Source organism: Ambystoma mexicanum, chromosome 6q, assembly GCF_040938575.1.
Source record: "Ambystoma mexicanum isolate Mex_15411 chromosome 6q, UKY_AmexF1_1, whole genome shotgun sequence".
NCBI lineage: Eukaryota > Metazoa > Chordata > Amphibia > Caudata > Ambystomatidae > Ambystoma > Ambystoma mexicanum.
In genome coordinates, this window is record NC_090937.1 from 1119153996 (window position 1) to 1119168251 (window position 14256).

Sequence of the window (14256 nt, forward strand, 5' to 3'; positions counted from 1 at the left end):
AACACGGATGCACCAACCTAGGGCACCTCCCATGCCTGTGACCAATGTGTGAAACCTGAAGGTATCTTACTAGTCTCCGGGGATCTGTAATCGAGGTGGCCAGGACATGGGGCCATCACTATTGGATCCAGTTCCAGGGGGTGGACCAGTGCGGGAGGATCACCTGGATGAGGGGTCCTTAGGGAGTGGAAGTGGGACACTGAAGGTTGAGACGCGGTATCCCCTTCCTTGTGACACCTTTTCCCCATCACGCCTAGTGGGATACTTAGAAACTCTACTCCCCGCCCCCTTTCTAACACAACCACTTTCTCACAGCGTGAACGACAACGGGATAACACCTGAGCAGTTTACCTGACATGTCCCAACACAAGTCAGGTAGAGTCACACAATTGCCGACAACTACACACACCTAACTACCCTTTCCCGCCCCCATTGGGATAAAAGGCTTGCACAAGAGCACACTCTGAGCAAGGCCGAACGCATGAGGAAGCAGCCATTCTAGGATGGCAGTTCAAACGAAGGAGAAAGGCGGCAAGGCCTGAGAGGACACTAAGGAGGCACATCAAACCAGACTTGCAAAGCCTCCTGTAAGGAACAGATGGTGGCAACAGTAAAGACAGACACAAGTGATCACAGTTCAAGGGTGTTTATTGAACTTTATAATGGGTGAGATAAACACCTAATCTAAACCTAAATCTAAGATCAGAGCAAGCTACGGCCATCAAATAATAATAAGGCAGTCCTAGTAGCGTCTTGTCAAACAAAAAAGACATATACTAAAAAAATAACTATTGCCAATCCTTACCACTGAGTTACAAAAAAGAGTGTGGAATAGAGTTCACCAGAAAATAAAAGAGTGTTCACAAAATGATAAGGCAGGATGGTATGGCTGGGTGTCCCTTTCCCACGTTTTTAGCACGGGAAAAAGCGTGACTTCTTGAGCACAGCACACTCCTGAACCTCTCCAGCACGAGGTTCACATTTCCAGTTCAACGATATCAGAACCTTCAGGGGCCAAGGCACTTCTCTGCAAAGTCAATGGTCTTAGAAGGCCTGATGAATCAAAACAACAAACAAAAGTTCCTTCAATATTCTTGCACCACTGGGTGACTGCTTCTCGCCCCTAGGAACTCCCTCCACTGGGCTTGAATCCTCTTTACAACACTAGGCCTACCTCCGTCGGGTTTACTATGGCCTCTCAAATATCGCTCATAACCTTCAGGTGCTTTAATGTCTTTTTAAACAACACTTTTGACAACCTTCAACCAGGTGCACTCTTGTCAACGCACTGTTCCAGGGTGTATTATTCTTCACTGTTACTCATAGAAACAAACAGACGTTCTTTTGGTAATCTTGTACCTTGTCCGATTGATCTTCGCCCCTTGGATCTCCCTCCCCCGGGTTCACTACAGCCTTTCACATGCAGCTTGCAATATTCAAGAATCTTTATCACAGTTCATGATTTCCTATTACGTGATTTGCTTTGTCTTAACAGAAAGCGTGGATTCCCTTTTCCTAGCTTTCCTTCAGCATCCCTTTGTCGAGTTCACAGTTGCCAAATATACAGTTCACTTTATTTTCTCACAATACGGGATTCACGTCCCTTAGCTTTCTCTTGATACTGGGTCAGAGACTTTCGAGTGTACAAGGGATTTGACGTGACCCTTGTAGGACCACTCAAGATACCTCATGTCGGAAGACCTAATCGCGTCGGCTCCCGGTGGCCGCGATTAAATATCCTTCATTTATTCCGCTCCGGGAATTCGCCCGACCTCCTGAAGCAGCACAACACTGGCGGACCCATCCAGGCACTGCCTGCTACAACCCCGAGCAGAATCGGACCGGGGGGCGCGAGAAACGTCCCTGAGTCCGCCGACGCGAGACTCGCCACCATTGCTGGGCGGTTAACAGCGGCTCCTTCGCCCCTCCCCCCATGAGCTGCGGCGGCCACTGAGGCCCTCGGGGAGCGGACGAGCCGGGGGGGGCCGAGGACGCCGGCCCGAGGCATCGCTCCGGCTCCTCCTGACTGCCACCCGGGGCTCCTCCACCCTGCTGAGCCCCCTGCTTGAGACGGCCGTCCGAGTGCCCGAACCGCGGGCACGGCCGACGCTCGGCGCTGAAGCCGCGACGATCCTGGACACCAGCACTGCACGGACAGCAAGGGATCTCTACGCTGTGCTACCAGACCCGGCGGCGTAAACAGAGGCGAGGAGAACGCCTTTCTGCCCCCACCCGCCTCTCCCTCCATTTGCGGGACTGTCACGCCTGGGGTTGAGCCGCGACACGGGAACCGGTAACGCGGTGTTGCGCTCCCCCATCAGCATTAACGAGGTAAGGGCGACGCATTAAGGAGACGCCTCACCCCCCACCCAAAAGTGAATTCGGAGGTCCACCTGTGGGGGGCACGGAGCTGAGGGGACTGGGGACGCTCTCCTCCCCCATCACCATTAGCACCCAGAACTGGGGCCAACGTCCGCAGCACCCTCCACAAACGATCGTGGGTCCAGGGAACTGGCAATAACCTAACAACTGTGGGCAGTGACCCGGGGAGGGACGGAGGCCTCCCGTTGTAAAGGCCACGACTTCACGAGCACAAGGAGCGGGGCAGATACCCCACTGGGGCAGCCCGGTGTGAGACCGTGCATTGGGACAAACCCCCGAAATTCACCGGACCAACCCCGACCAGGGACCCTTGGAACCGCCAACGACAAAGGGATCTGCCCCTCAATCGACATAATTAACGGCCGCCAGGGGCAGCACAAAGTGGCGCGCACGGCGGAGAGCCGCGGCTATCGCCTTCCACACGTCATTCAAGAACTGAACATAATACGGGCTCCGGGGGGGCGTATATGCGGATGCCATCTCTGTGGGCCCGCGACCCTCCAATAGACACAACGGACCAACCATAGCAGGGGTCTGCTTCCAGCGGCCAAGCAATCCCGCCGGCACACCTGAACAGGGACACAATAGGGAAGGATCGTCGCTCGACAAACCCACCCCAACTCAGACTTTACAACGACCCCCTGGGGGGCACCAATACGTCCCATCCGGACTTGCCGCCTCACACGAATACCCGACTCCGCCATGGGCAAAGATAAGGCTAGGAGGCAGACCCTACAAAGCAAAATGGACCTCTATACTGTGGAAGCCCCCCCCGCCTGGAAATGCAATCCCCAGCGGAAGCGGATGGTGGGGAAGCAGCTCAGGACCCCCAACTCTCCCTGAGAGACTTAATGAAGGCAATTGGGGACTCGAGAACATCGCTGGAACTCAAAATTGGCGGAGTCTGCACGGAAGTATCTCTCCTACGTCAGGATCTGCGCAATTTATCGTCCAGAGTAGGAGAAGCGGAGCAAAGAGTGTCGGACACAGAAGATAATGTCCGCCAGTTGGAACAACAACTCGCCATAATTGCCCAGAAGGTTAACCAACTAGAATACCGAGCTGAAGACAGTGAGGGCAGGGCACGGCGCAATAACCTCAGGATTCTTGGGATCCCGGAGAAAGAGGAGGGCCCCAGTGTCGAACTTTTCCTAGAAGACTGGCTGACCCACATCTTTGCCCCCAAGAAACTGTCGAAATTCTTTTCTATCGAAAGAGCACATAGGGTACCCACTGGGCGACCAACCCCAGGAGCCCCCCCCCGAACTATAATTGCACGCCTCCTGAACTACCGAGACCGAGACGCCATCCTCCAGATGGCACGGGCCTCCGGCCCAATCACATACAACGGCTATAAAGTAGGGTTCTACCCGGACTACACTAAGGAGGTTCAGCGGGCCCGCCAGTCGTTTGACTCGGTTAAGAAAAAGCTTCACCCTCTATCCATCAAGTTCGCCCTCTTCTTCCCGGCGTTGCTCAAGGTCCACCACGAGGGAACGACACACCTATTCCACAGCCCCAAAGAAGCATGGGACTGGCTCGAAACACAGATCCTTAATGGGCCGACGCCTCGACGCTCGCCCTCTGGGCCGCCCGCTCGCAAACCCGGGCCCGGGCAGGACTCGCCGCCTCCTACTCCGATGGGCCCCGAAACAGAAACACCAAGACCCCCCCTCAGGAATACCACTGAGAACGGATGAGGCCTGGGCATCACAGTACTGAGGTCACCAAGGGACACCATGGAAACTACACCACCGCGGCCACCACCACCTTGACACCGCAGTTCCAAACACAGTCAGGGCGTCTCCACTGGAGCCACCACCCTAGGTCGGGTCATTCCGACGAAGTTTACGTTCAACAAGTTATAAGTTCGATGTTAGGGCGACAGGTGCTCCCAGTTGGAAGGGAAGTGCAGGGTGGGGGGAGTTTTGGGGATTTGAAGAAGCAAAGTCACGGGAAAAGAAAGCTGGAAAACGATGAAAGCAGGCAAGTCAGACAAACACTACGGTGGGCCAGGTTCAGAGACGCAGGCACCTGCCAGTCTTCAGACACTCCGATGCGAGGCGGCCGCTGGGGGTCCCCCCCACCCCGAGAAGGAAACAACTTATGCCCCCGTGGGGAAAATGCAACGGCCACTAATCCTCTCAGACACCCCAACAAATAGTCTCACGCTGACAGGATGAACTCCAACAAAGTGAAGATACTGTCCTGGAACGTCAATGGCCTCGGCTCCAGCATAAAGCGAAGACTGGTACTTCAGTACCTAAACCGACACTCGCCAGACATTGCCCTCTTAAATGAAACACATCTGACAGGCACCAACACCATCTTTTTCAAAAGATCCAACTACTCGAAGGTCTACCATGCCGGATTCACGAAAGGGGCGAGGGGCACAATGATACTCGTCCACAAGAGAGTTCCTCTCCATGTTAGGAAGATCAGGACGGACCCCCGGGGCCGCTATGTGCTGTTGCTGGCGGACATCTGGGGTGAGAGATGGGGCCTGGCAGCGCTCTATGCCCCCCCCACACTGACGAAGGAACTGCTCGCTGAATTACAGAACTTACTCCTGGAGGAGGAGGCGGATGTGTGGGTGCTCGGAGGGGACTTTAACGAGGTAATGGACATCACAATCGACAGAACCTATAGGAGAGCTGGATCACGTCCCACCTCTACGCCGCTCACCACGTTTGCAGAAACCTCAGGAATGGTGGACACCTGGCGCACACTCCATGGCGACGAGGCAGGGTTCTCCTTCTATTCTGGGGTCCACAAATCATTCTCCAGGATCGACTACGCCTTCATCCCTCGCAATATAACCCACAGGCTCCTCGATGCTGTATTCTTCGCAAGAGGGATCTCGGACCACTCCCCGCTTCTCTTGACCCTCAAGAACTCTTCCTGCCGCTCAGACCGTAACTGGCGCCTAAATACGTACCATCTCCGTCTCCCCGAGATTGCAGAAGAGCTAGAGAAGACGACAGCGGAATACTTCGAACACAATGTGGGCTCGGTGGACTGCCCGATCACAATCTGGGAGGCATACAAAACTGTCCTACGAGGGGAGGCTATCTCCAAGGTCTCCGCCTACCAACAACGCCAAGTCCAGAAGGTCAGGGATGCAGAGACACGCGTCCTGGTGTGTGAGCGACAAACCCTCATACAGAACACCCAAGAAGCAAAGGAGGCGATGCTCACGGCGCAGGCCGCCCTCAGTAACCTGTCCCTAGACAATGCACGAAATGCTCACCAGTTAGTCCGAAGCCAAATATATGAAAGGGGCGACAAAGCTAACAAGACACTGGCCTGGTTGGAGAGACGCGTGCAGAGCAGGGGACACGTTAGGGCAATCAGATCTCCGGATGGGACACTACTGACGGAAGATTCAGATATCGTCGAGGCATTCGCCACCTACTACAAAAATCTTTACACCCCGCCCACGGGGAACCCATTAGTCGAACCCTCCCGATACCTCGACCACATCGAAATCCCGACACTCCTGCAGCACCAATCAGACCTCCTGAATGCGGATATTACTGACACTGAGGTGCAGGAGGCACTGGCACAACTCCAGCCCAGGAAAACTCCGGGCCCCAATGGGTTCCCAACAGAAACGTGGAAGTGCCTTGGTAGCATGCTCCCCACCCACATGCACCGCATGTTTCTACGCAGCAGGGAACTAGGAGCACTCCCCCCAGACCTCAGGAAGGCATGCATAGTGGTCATACACAAGCCGGGGAAACCCCCGGAGGAATGTGCCTCCTATCGCCCGATATCCCTGATTAATGGCGAAGCGAAGGTCCTCGCCAAAACACTCGCCAACAGACTACTGCAAGTGATTGAGACCCTAATCCATCCGGACCAATGCGGTTTTATGCCCAATAAGTCGACTCGAATGAACTTGCGCAGGGTCCAATTGGCGCTATCCAGGGCAAAGGAGATACCAGCTCCACTCGCCCTCCTGGCGGTGGACTTCGAAAAGGCGTTTGACTCAGTGGGGTGGGATGCCTTGTGGGAGATCATGGCCAGGATGAACTTGGGGCAGACGTTTATATTGTGGGTAAAACTGTTATATGCATCCCCGGAGGCCACGGTGAGGGTGAACGGCATGTCCTCCAAACCTTTCGCCCTGGGTCGAGGCACGCGGCAGGGGTGCCCGCTGTCTCCACTCCTCTTCCTCCTGGCCATCGAGCCACTTGCGATTGAGCTTAGAGCTAACACCAACTGGAATGGTTTCGTCTGGCCGGGAGGGGGGGAAGACCGCCTTTCGCTCTATGCGGACGACCTGCTCATATACCTTAGTAACCCAGGTGTCTCGTGCCCGGTGGTCTCCCGCATACTCGGGGAATATCAGTCCTTTGCAGGCCTAAAGGTTAATGAGGCCAAAACCATCTTCTTCCCGATTCAGGGGGGTGAGCCTGCGATCCCGGAGACCTGCCCATATCGCGTCTCTATCAGGGAATTCAAATACCTGGGTATACGGCTTGACCCGACGCTCGATGGGTTCCCCCGACTTAATATACAACCAGTAATAGAGCGGTTCATCAGAGACATCCCCCACTGGCAATCTCTCCCCCTGTCCCTAATGGGCCGGGCCGCACTATTCAAAATGATGACCCTTCCCAGACTGTTGTATGTACTCCAGAACGCCCCGTTTCCCATCCCCCGGGAAACCTTCGCACTCATCGACAAGAATCTGCGCACATTGCTTTGGGGAGGGAAACAATCCAGGATTGCCCTTGACACGCTCCAAAGATCGGTGTGGGAGGGAGGCATCGGGTTACCTTGCATACGCACCTATTACTTGGCCACACAAATAGGAGTAGTGAATGACTGGATACATGCAGACCCCACACAGCCACACAACCGTATAGAGCTGGAGACCATGTCCCCACTAACACCGCTCCAAATCCTCTACGCCACCCGCGACCAACTCCCGGCGCTGCCCAAAATGTCCCATCATATCCGGAGGGCTTGGCGGGCCGCTCACAAGCTAATTGGCTGGGAAGGCCAACCAACACTGTCGCAACCCATATGGCACAATGCGCTCCTCCCAGAACTGGTAAAAATGGGCCCCTTCGGTCACTGGCTGACCAAAGGAATACACACATTAGCACAAATTATACAAGAGGGCCGCCTCTTGAGCTTTGAGACCATGCGCGAACGATTCAACCTGGCTCCCATGGATCGGTTTCGGCATGCGCAATTGTCCCATGCAATCCGCGCCCAATTCCCCGACACGACGGTCCTACCCCCTTGCTCCCCCATCGAGACCAATATTCTCCCGCAGTACATCTCTTCTAAGGTCACTTCCAGCCTCTATCAGGCCCTTAGCTCATTCGGGACTCCACAACTCGACGGACTAAAGGCAAAGTGGGAAAGGGACCTGGGCCCCCTGGAACCTGAAGACTGGGTAGAAGCATTAATGTCCCCCAGAGAAATTGGGATAGAATCCAAGCTTAGGCTCATACAGTTGAGGATCCTACACCGTTCATATCACTCGCGCACTGCAATGGCCAGATGGGGTGGAATAGAAGACGAGACATGTGTCCCATGCAAAACTGAACCCGCCACCTTCTACCATATGATATGGGACTGTCAGGTGATACAGGCCTTCTGGGTGGAATGTGTTAATACAATCTCAGCCGCTCTGGGGACACCAATTCCCAGGGACCCCAAGATGGTACTATTGGGCATTGGAGGAGAAGTAGACCTGTCCAAACATGAAAAAATGTTCTTGGCAACGGCGCTGGGGGCGAGCAAAAGGCTTATAGCGGCCAATTGGGGGTCGGACGAACCATTGAGCCTGAATCGATGGAGTAACGAGCTGGACCGAGGTGCTACCTTAGAGCGCCGAATTTATAATGCAAGGGGCTGCCCCCGTAAATTCGAGAAAATATGGGGCAAATGGCTAGATGCTCAATAAGTTCTGTGGGTGGGGGTGCACCGGTAGTGATGCTTGCCTTGTTTGCCTGCCTGGTCCTATTGTTGTCTTGTTGTCTTCTGGTCCTCGGCCCTACGGGCCCCGTTGATATGGACGACTGCCTTCAACTTGTATACTGCTGTGATTGCCTTCCACATGTATACTGCTGACTCATGTCTTATTCTTATATGTCTCTTATGTTTTGTTGTTTAAATTCAATAAACAGAGTTATTAAAAAAAAAAAAAAAAAAAAAGATACCTCATGTCGGCCTTTCCTAGGGCCTTCTGGTACTTGCAGTCTCAACGCAAAATGGGCCAGCGAGTGTCCTTCGAATGAGCACACCTGTGGCGCTTGGCCACTCTGCAGCTGGCCCTTCTCTGGGCTTTCCCCAAAAGTTCAAACACACACAAGTTCTTTGTTCTCAAGTTCTTGCGTTCATCTAATGTTGGCACTTGCAACCTTGGGCTCAATATTATTCGTCTTGCTATCAGCTTCCTCCAACTCACCAATTGTGTCGGGCCCACTGGCTTGGCTTGCTTCTGGAGTCAAGGATGGGGCCACAGTAGCCAGCATGCCTCCCCACCTGTGTTATCAATGCGGGAGGCCCCCGTGCACTGTTGACATCAGTCACTCAACAAGTCAGCTGCACTTCCCGGTCTTGTAATTTCTTTTTCTGAAGTTTCACGGGTCTGAGATGAAAAGGGCAAAGGCAGTTCCCCCTTTGTCATCCTTCCAGGTGTCGGCGTCTTTCTCCTCCGTTTGAACTTCCAGTTTGGTGTAGCTGTCTCCTTGTGCGTTTGACCTTGCTCATAGTGTGCTCTTGTGCTCCGCCTTTTATCCCTGTGGGGAAGGTAAAGGGCTATCAGGTGTGTGAGATTATTGTCAATTGCCTGGCTCTGCCTGACTATTGTGTCAGGACATGTCAGGTAAAACGGCTCTGGTGTTAGTCCGTTGTCTGTTATGGTGTAAGAAAGTGTTTGTGTCGGAAAAGGGGGCGGGGGCTAGAGCATCAAAATATCCTACAGGGTAGGATGGGGAAAAGGTTTAAGAAGGAAGTGGGTACCGTGTCTCACCCGTCGGCGTCCCACTTACACTCCCCAAGGACCCCCCATCCAGGTGATCTTCCCCCACTGGTCCAACCCCAGGAACTGGATCCAATAGCGATGGCTGTGTCCTGGCCACCTGGATGACAGACCCCTGGGGACTAGTAAGTGAGACTCCTTCAGGTTCCTCACACTCCGATGAAAGAAACGCAAGACCGGGAATCACAGCTGGCAAATGGTGTGACCGATGTCAGCGGTACATGGAACCCTATCACACTGATAGCCAGGGTGGGGAGAAGCAGTTTCCATCGTGGTACCATCCTTCACTCTAGCAGCAAAGGAAGCCCCAAAGGGTTGAGCACAGCCAGTGAGTCGGAAGAACCGGATAGTCAACTGGACTGTGTTAGGCTCAAGGTTCCAGTGGCAAAATTAAGAATATACTGAGACACTAGGTCTTTTGTGAGCAGACTTGGCACCAGAAGTAGAGTGGTCCGGCGCCACGTGGGCGCTCAGTCGAAGGTCTCTAGCGGGCACCCATTTAATGAAGAAAGAGACTGTATTGAACATTGGGAAGAAAGAAACTACAAATACCAAGAGGCCATAGGGAAGGCTGGCATAAAGTGTTAAGGTGGTCATACAACGGTCAAGCCAAATCCCTTGTAATATTGAAGGTCTTTGACCCATTGCAGAAGTATTGACATGTGAAACAGGCGTTTGCGCCCGGCTGAGGGAAACGCTGTGCAAACTGTTTATGTGTGAAAACCTGCACCTGCTGCTGGGCGAGGTGAGATCACCCTTCGGAAGACTCTGGTTAAGATTGGCAAGTGCTTTGGAAGGTCTAAGCCCTGATGAGAGAGACCTCACTAAACCGAAGGGGTGGTTTAAAAAGACATTAAGACTTGAATATTACAAATAAGGGGATTGATGGGAAGTGAATCCCATATCGTGAAGAAGCTAAGTGAACAACATTATGACAAGTATGAACCCGACTGAGGGATGTCCACAGTGAGTAGTTGGTCTAAGCCCGAATGAGGGGAGGACGACGAGTGAGAGAAGGATCAGAGCCTGGCTGAGGGGGATCCAAGGGTGAAGGGTAATGACCCGACGTAAAAAGACTAACCAAAGGAACGTTTATTTTGTGGTTTTGACATATCAGGCCCTCTGAAGCAAGACACTTAGCTTGAGAAGAAACTTGGGCATAGAAGGCCCTGATATTGAGAAAAGGAACTGTAAGGTTGTTCCGGAGAAGCCCAGGAGTGTACGGTGCTCCAAAACATGGGGAAGGGAGACCCCGGCCATAACATCCTGGCTTATCAGATTGTGCACACTTCTTTCTTTTCTTGTGAACATTATCCCACACTCTTTTGTAACATAGCGTAAGGATTGGCAATAGGTTTCTTACTTTAGGCCTTTTTATTTGACTAGACTCCACTTGGACGGTATTATTATTATTTGATGGTCATAGCTTGCTCCCATCTTAGATTTATGTTTAGATTAGGCGTTTATCTTACCCATTTTACAGTTTGATAAACACCCCTGAACTGCGATCACTTGTGTCTGTCTTACTTTGATGCCATGCCTTTCTTAAACCAACCTCCAAACCAACACTCGACACCTCACTAAATCTCAGATCCTATCCAAATCACCCGACACTGCTGTAGATCAAAGGCCTTGTCATGGTGGCCAAACATGGATGCACCAACCTAGGGCACCTCCCATGCCTGTGACCAACCTCCAAACCAGACACCTCACTAATCTCAGACCCTATCCAAATTACCAGACGCTGATGTAGCTCAAAGACCTATTTAAGCTCACCAACTTCACTCCCTCCTTAAAAACCATCACAAATGTAGCCAACAGACTGAAAACACCATACCATGCACCTCACACTGCCCCGATCAACCACAACTGTTAACAATTGAAAATACCATAACCGCAACTGTAACCAACAGCTGAAAACACCACACCATGCAAGACACTGTAACCAACAGTGAAACCCACATTTCAGAACCCACCCAGCCATTCTGTAACCACTGCCACAACTGTAACATGCACCCCACGTAACTAAGACCCAAAACACAGCCTGGCTATAAACAACAGCCAAACACTAACTTACTGTAACCAACAGTCTATCCAAAGCTTCATGACTGTAACCAGCAGTCATAACACACCCTGACTGTAATCAATAGTTTCTCCAAATCTTCATGACTGTAACCAGGTCAACCCAACCATAATAACAGCTGGGACCTGAACGACAGACAACACCGCCACACATTACATGACATCACAAACAACGAATAACATACATGTAAAATATGCAACAGATGAGAAAGAAACATTCAAGAATTTAACCAGCAACCCGCACTTGTAGGACCAATTTCTGCCACAATGCAAGCACAAAGCCTACATATTCCCATATAAATAATAGCATTCCCCACACCTGCATGTCCAAATCCCAGCTGAAAAATAAAAGTTTGTCCACAACCCCTGTGAGATCCCTGCAGCCTCAAATCCATGGCCAAATAGAAAACCCCTCTTCACTGAAATAACTAATATATCTGTTGAAAATATACACCAACAGCATAATAACAGGTATTAAAACCTAAACATTCTGTCATACCAAGCCACCTAACCATGCCATGCTGCCCCAGAGGCCACAACATCAACTCCACAAACATCATAAATAACAGGCCTGAAACACCTTACACATTGTCCCCAAAACTTCTCCTCCTTGACCTGAAGATTCATGGCCCTTTGGAAGAGTTTTCACAATTTGGGTTCCCAACACCGAAAGTCACCAAAGTAATCTAATTCCAACATGAAATACATAAACCCCTAGCCCCACAGCACAACTGGCCACCGTCGCCTGACCTCTTTTTCACTGAGTGTCGCTACTGTCCCTTCTGTTCACATCATGTGTGCCCCTGGCGTCTACATGATGTCTGCCCTTCCACTGCAACTGTAAAAGAGACTTCATCCTTCCTTCCCTTAACGCCATGAGTATGTCACTGCAGCGTCCACCAGTGAGTAACGAACATGTCCCACGAGATGACGTGCCCTCCTCAACACGCAGCAATGTCATTAAACCAACACTGACAGCGGACCGGACAGGTGCTTTGTGGAGCAACGTTCCCCCAACGGTCACGTCCACCACTGGTAGAGACCTGCAGGCCTCTGCACCGCTTGGCTCTGCCCACTGACTTGTCCCTCCAACCGCTGCTACACCGGCCACACACTCCAGTTCTGTGGCTTGCTCCAGGACTCACTGGCCCCCGCCTTCAAACAGCTCCTGTTTTGACGGCACTGCTGGCGCCTTCCTGCACCTTCCTCAGTGCTACCAGCGCCCCCGCTGGCCACTGGCTCCTCAATGCCATGGACCTGCACTGCCTGGCAAGCCCTTCAGGGCCACACTGCTTGGTCCTCTGTCACCTGTTCCTGACGACAGCACCGCCTGGCTGCAAGCTCCTCAGGACCGTCCTGCCTGGTGTTTGCACTGCCAGGCCTGCAAGCCCTTCAGAACTGTTCCTCCTCGTCCGGCCTTCGGGTGGCACCCTTATGGATGTGGATATGAGACCTGGAAGGCAGTGTCTGTCCCCTACTGCTCCCTCTGCACCAGCTTTTAGCCAGGTAACCGTGCTGCACCTTCGAGGCCACCTCGTCGCCAATTAAATGACCTGTGGGGTAAGAAGACGCCTAGACCCACTCTCCTTGTAGGTAGGTTTATTGTCCATGTCCCACAGCAGGTAAGTAGAATGCGAGGTAAGTGAGACGGACGGATATGATACTGGCACATCCACTCCAGCCAGCTTCCCAGACCTAACTGACACTTTTATTACAATCAGACCAGTTACTCACTCAACACTCCTTGGTGACATCACGGACATGCCACTCAAATTCCAATAAAGGAGAATGCACCACAACTCAAGCTATAACACAAACCTCAACCTGGTACAAAAAGTTCAGAAATAACACAGCTGGGAACTTGCCACGCCATCACTCCTAACAATCAGATGGACAGGAAAGAGAAAGAATATGTCAACCCCATAGGACAACTGGATACATAGAACAAGAATTATAGGGACTAAGAAACATATAACCCACTAACCCAAAAGCCCAAATTTCTGCCTCTCCAGGTCGGAGGGCTGTTTCTCTAATGGGAAATAGCTGCCTCAGTGTGAGTTGGCTAGTTCCCATTAGACGAGGGGACATCTTGATCTCCTGTTCATCATCAACTTGTCCCGAATGTACTCTTTCTGATAATGTTCAAAACAACACTTTATAGCCAACCCTCACAGTGCTGTAACAAACTCCTCAATGGTCTCACAATATTTCTGTTGTCTGATGGCAAATTGATAACAAGCCAAAATATTATTCCTCTTCGCCTCGTAATGCTTGTCCATCTTGGCTATGCATATATCAAACTGGTTGCCCATCTTGATGCATTGAGCTAGTTTAAAGAAATTGTTGTTCAGCCCAACCTCAACAATGAAACAGTGCCTCTTTCTTTTTACTCAAATAATTAGGACCATATACTGCTAACATACACTTCTGGAATCTTTCTTTCCATTTAATAACCTAGGAATAACCCAGTGCCTGGTATATTTGCCATACTCTTTGAATTTGTTTCTGTTGCTTCCCTATTTTCATGCTCTTGGTATTTGTCACCTTGTTCACAGGGACAAATGTCTGTAATCTCCCTTTTAAGGTGCAATGAAAAAAAACTTTCAGAGCAACAGCCAATTGTGCTACGGCATGCTCCCTTCTTTATGTGTGCAAGTGTTTCTTTCGGTCGCTACAGTGCATGTGGGAAGGGCACAGCACGGAGCGCAGTTCCCGCAGTGAAGGCTAGTTCCCATTAGAGAAGGCCTTCAGCTTGTTACATAGCTAAGCAACAGACATGTCAACTT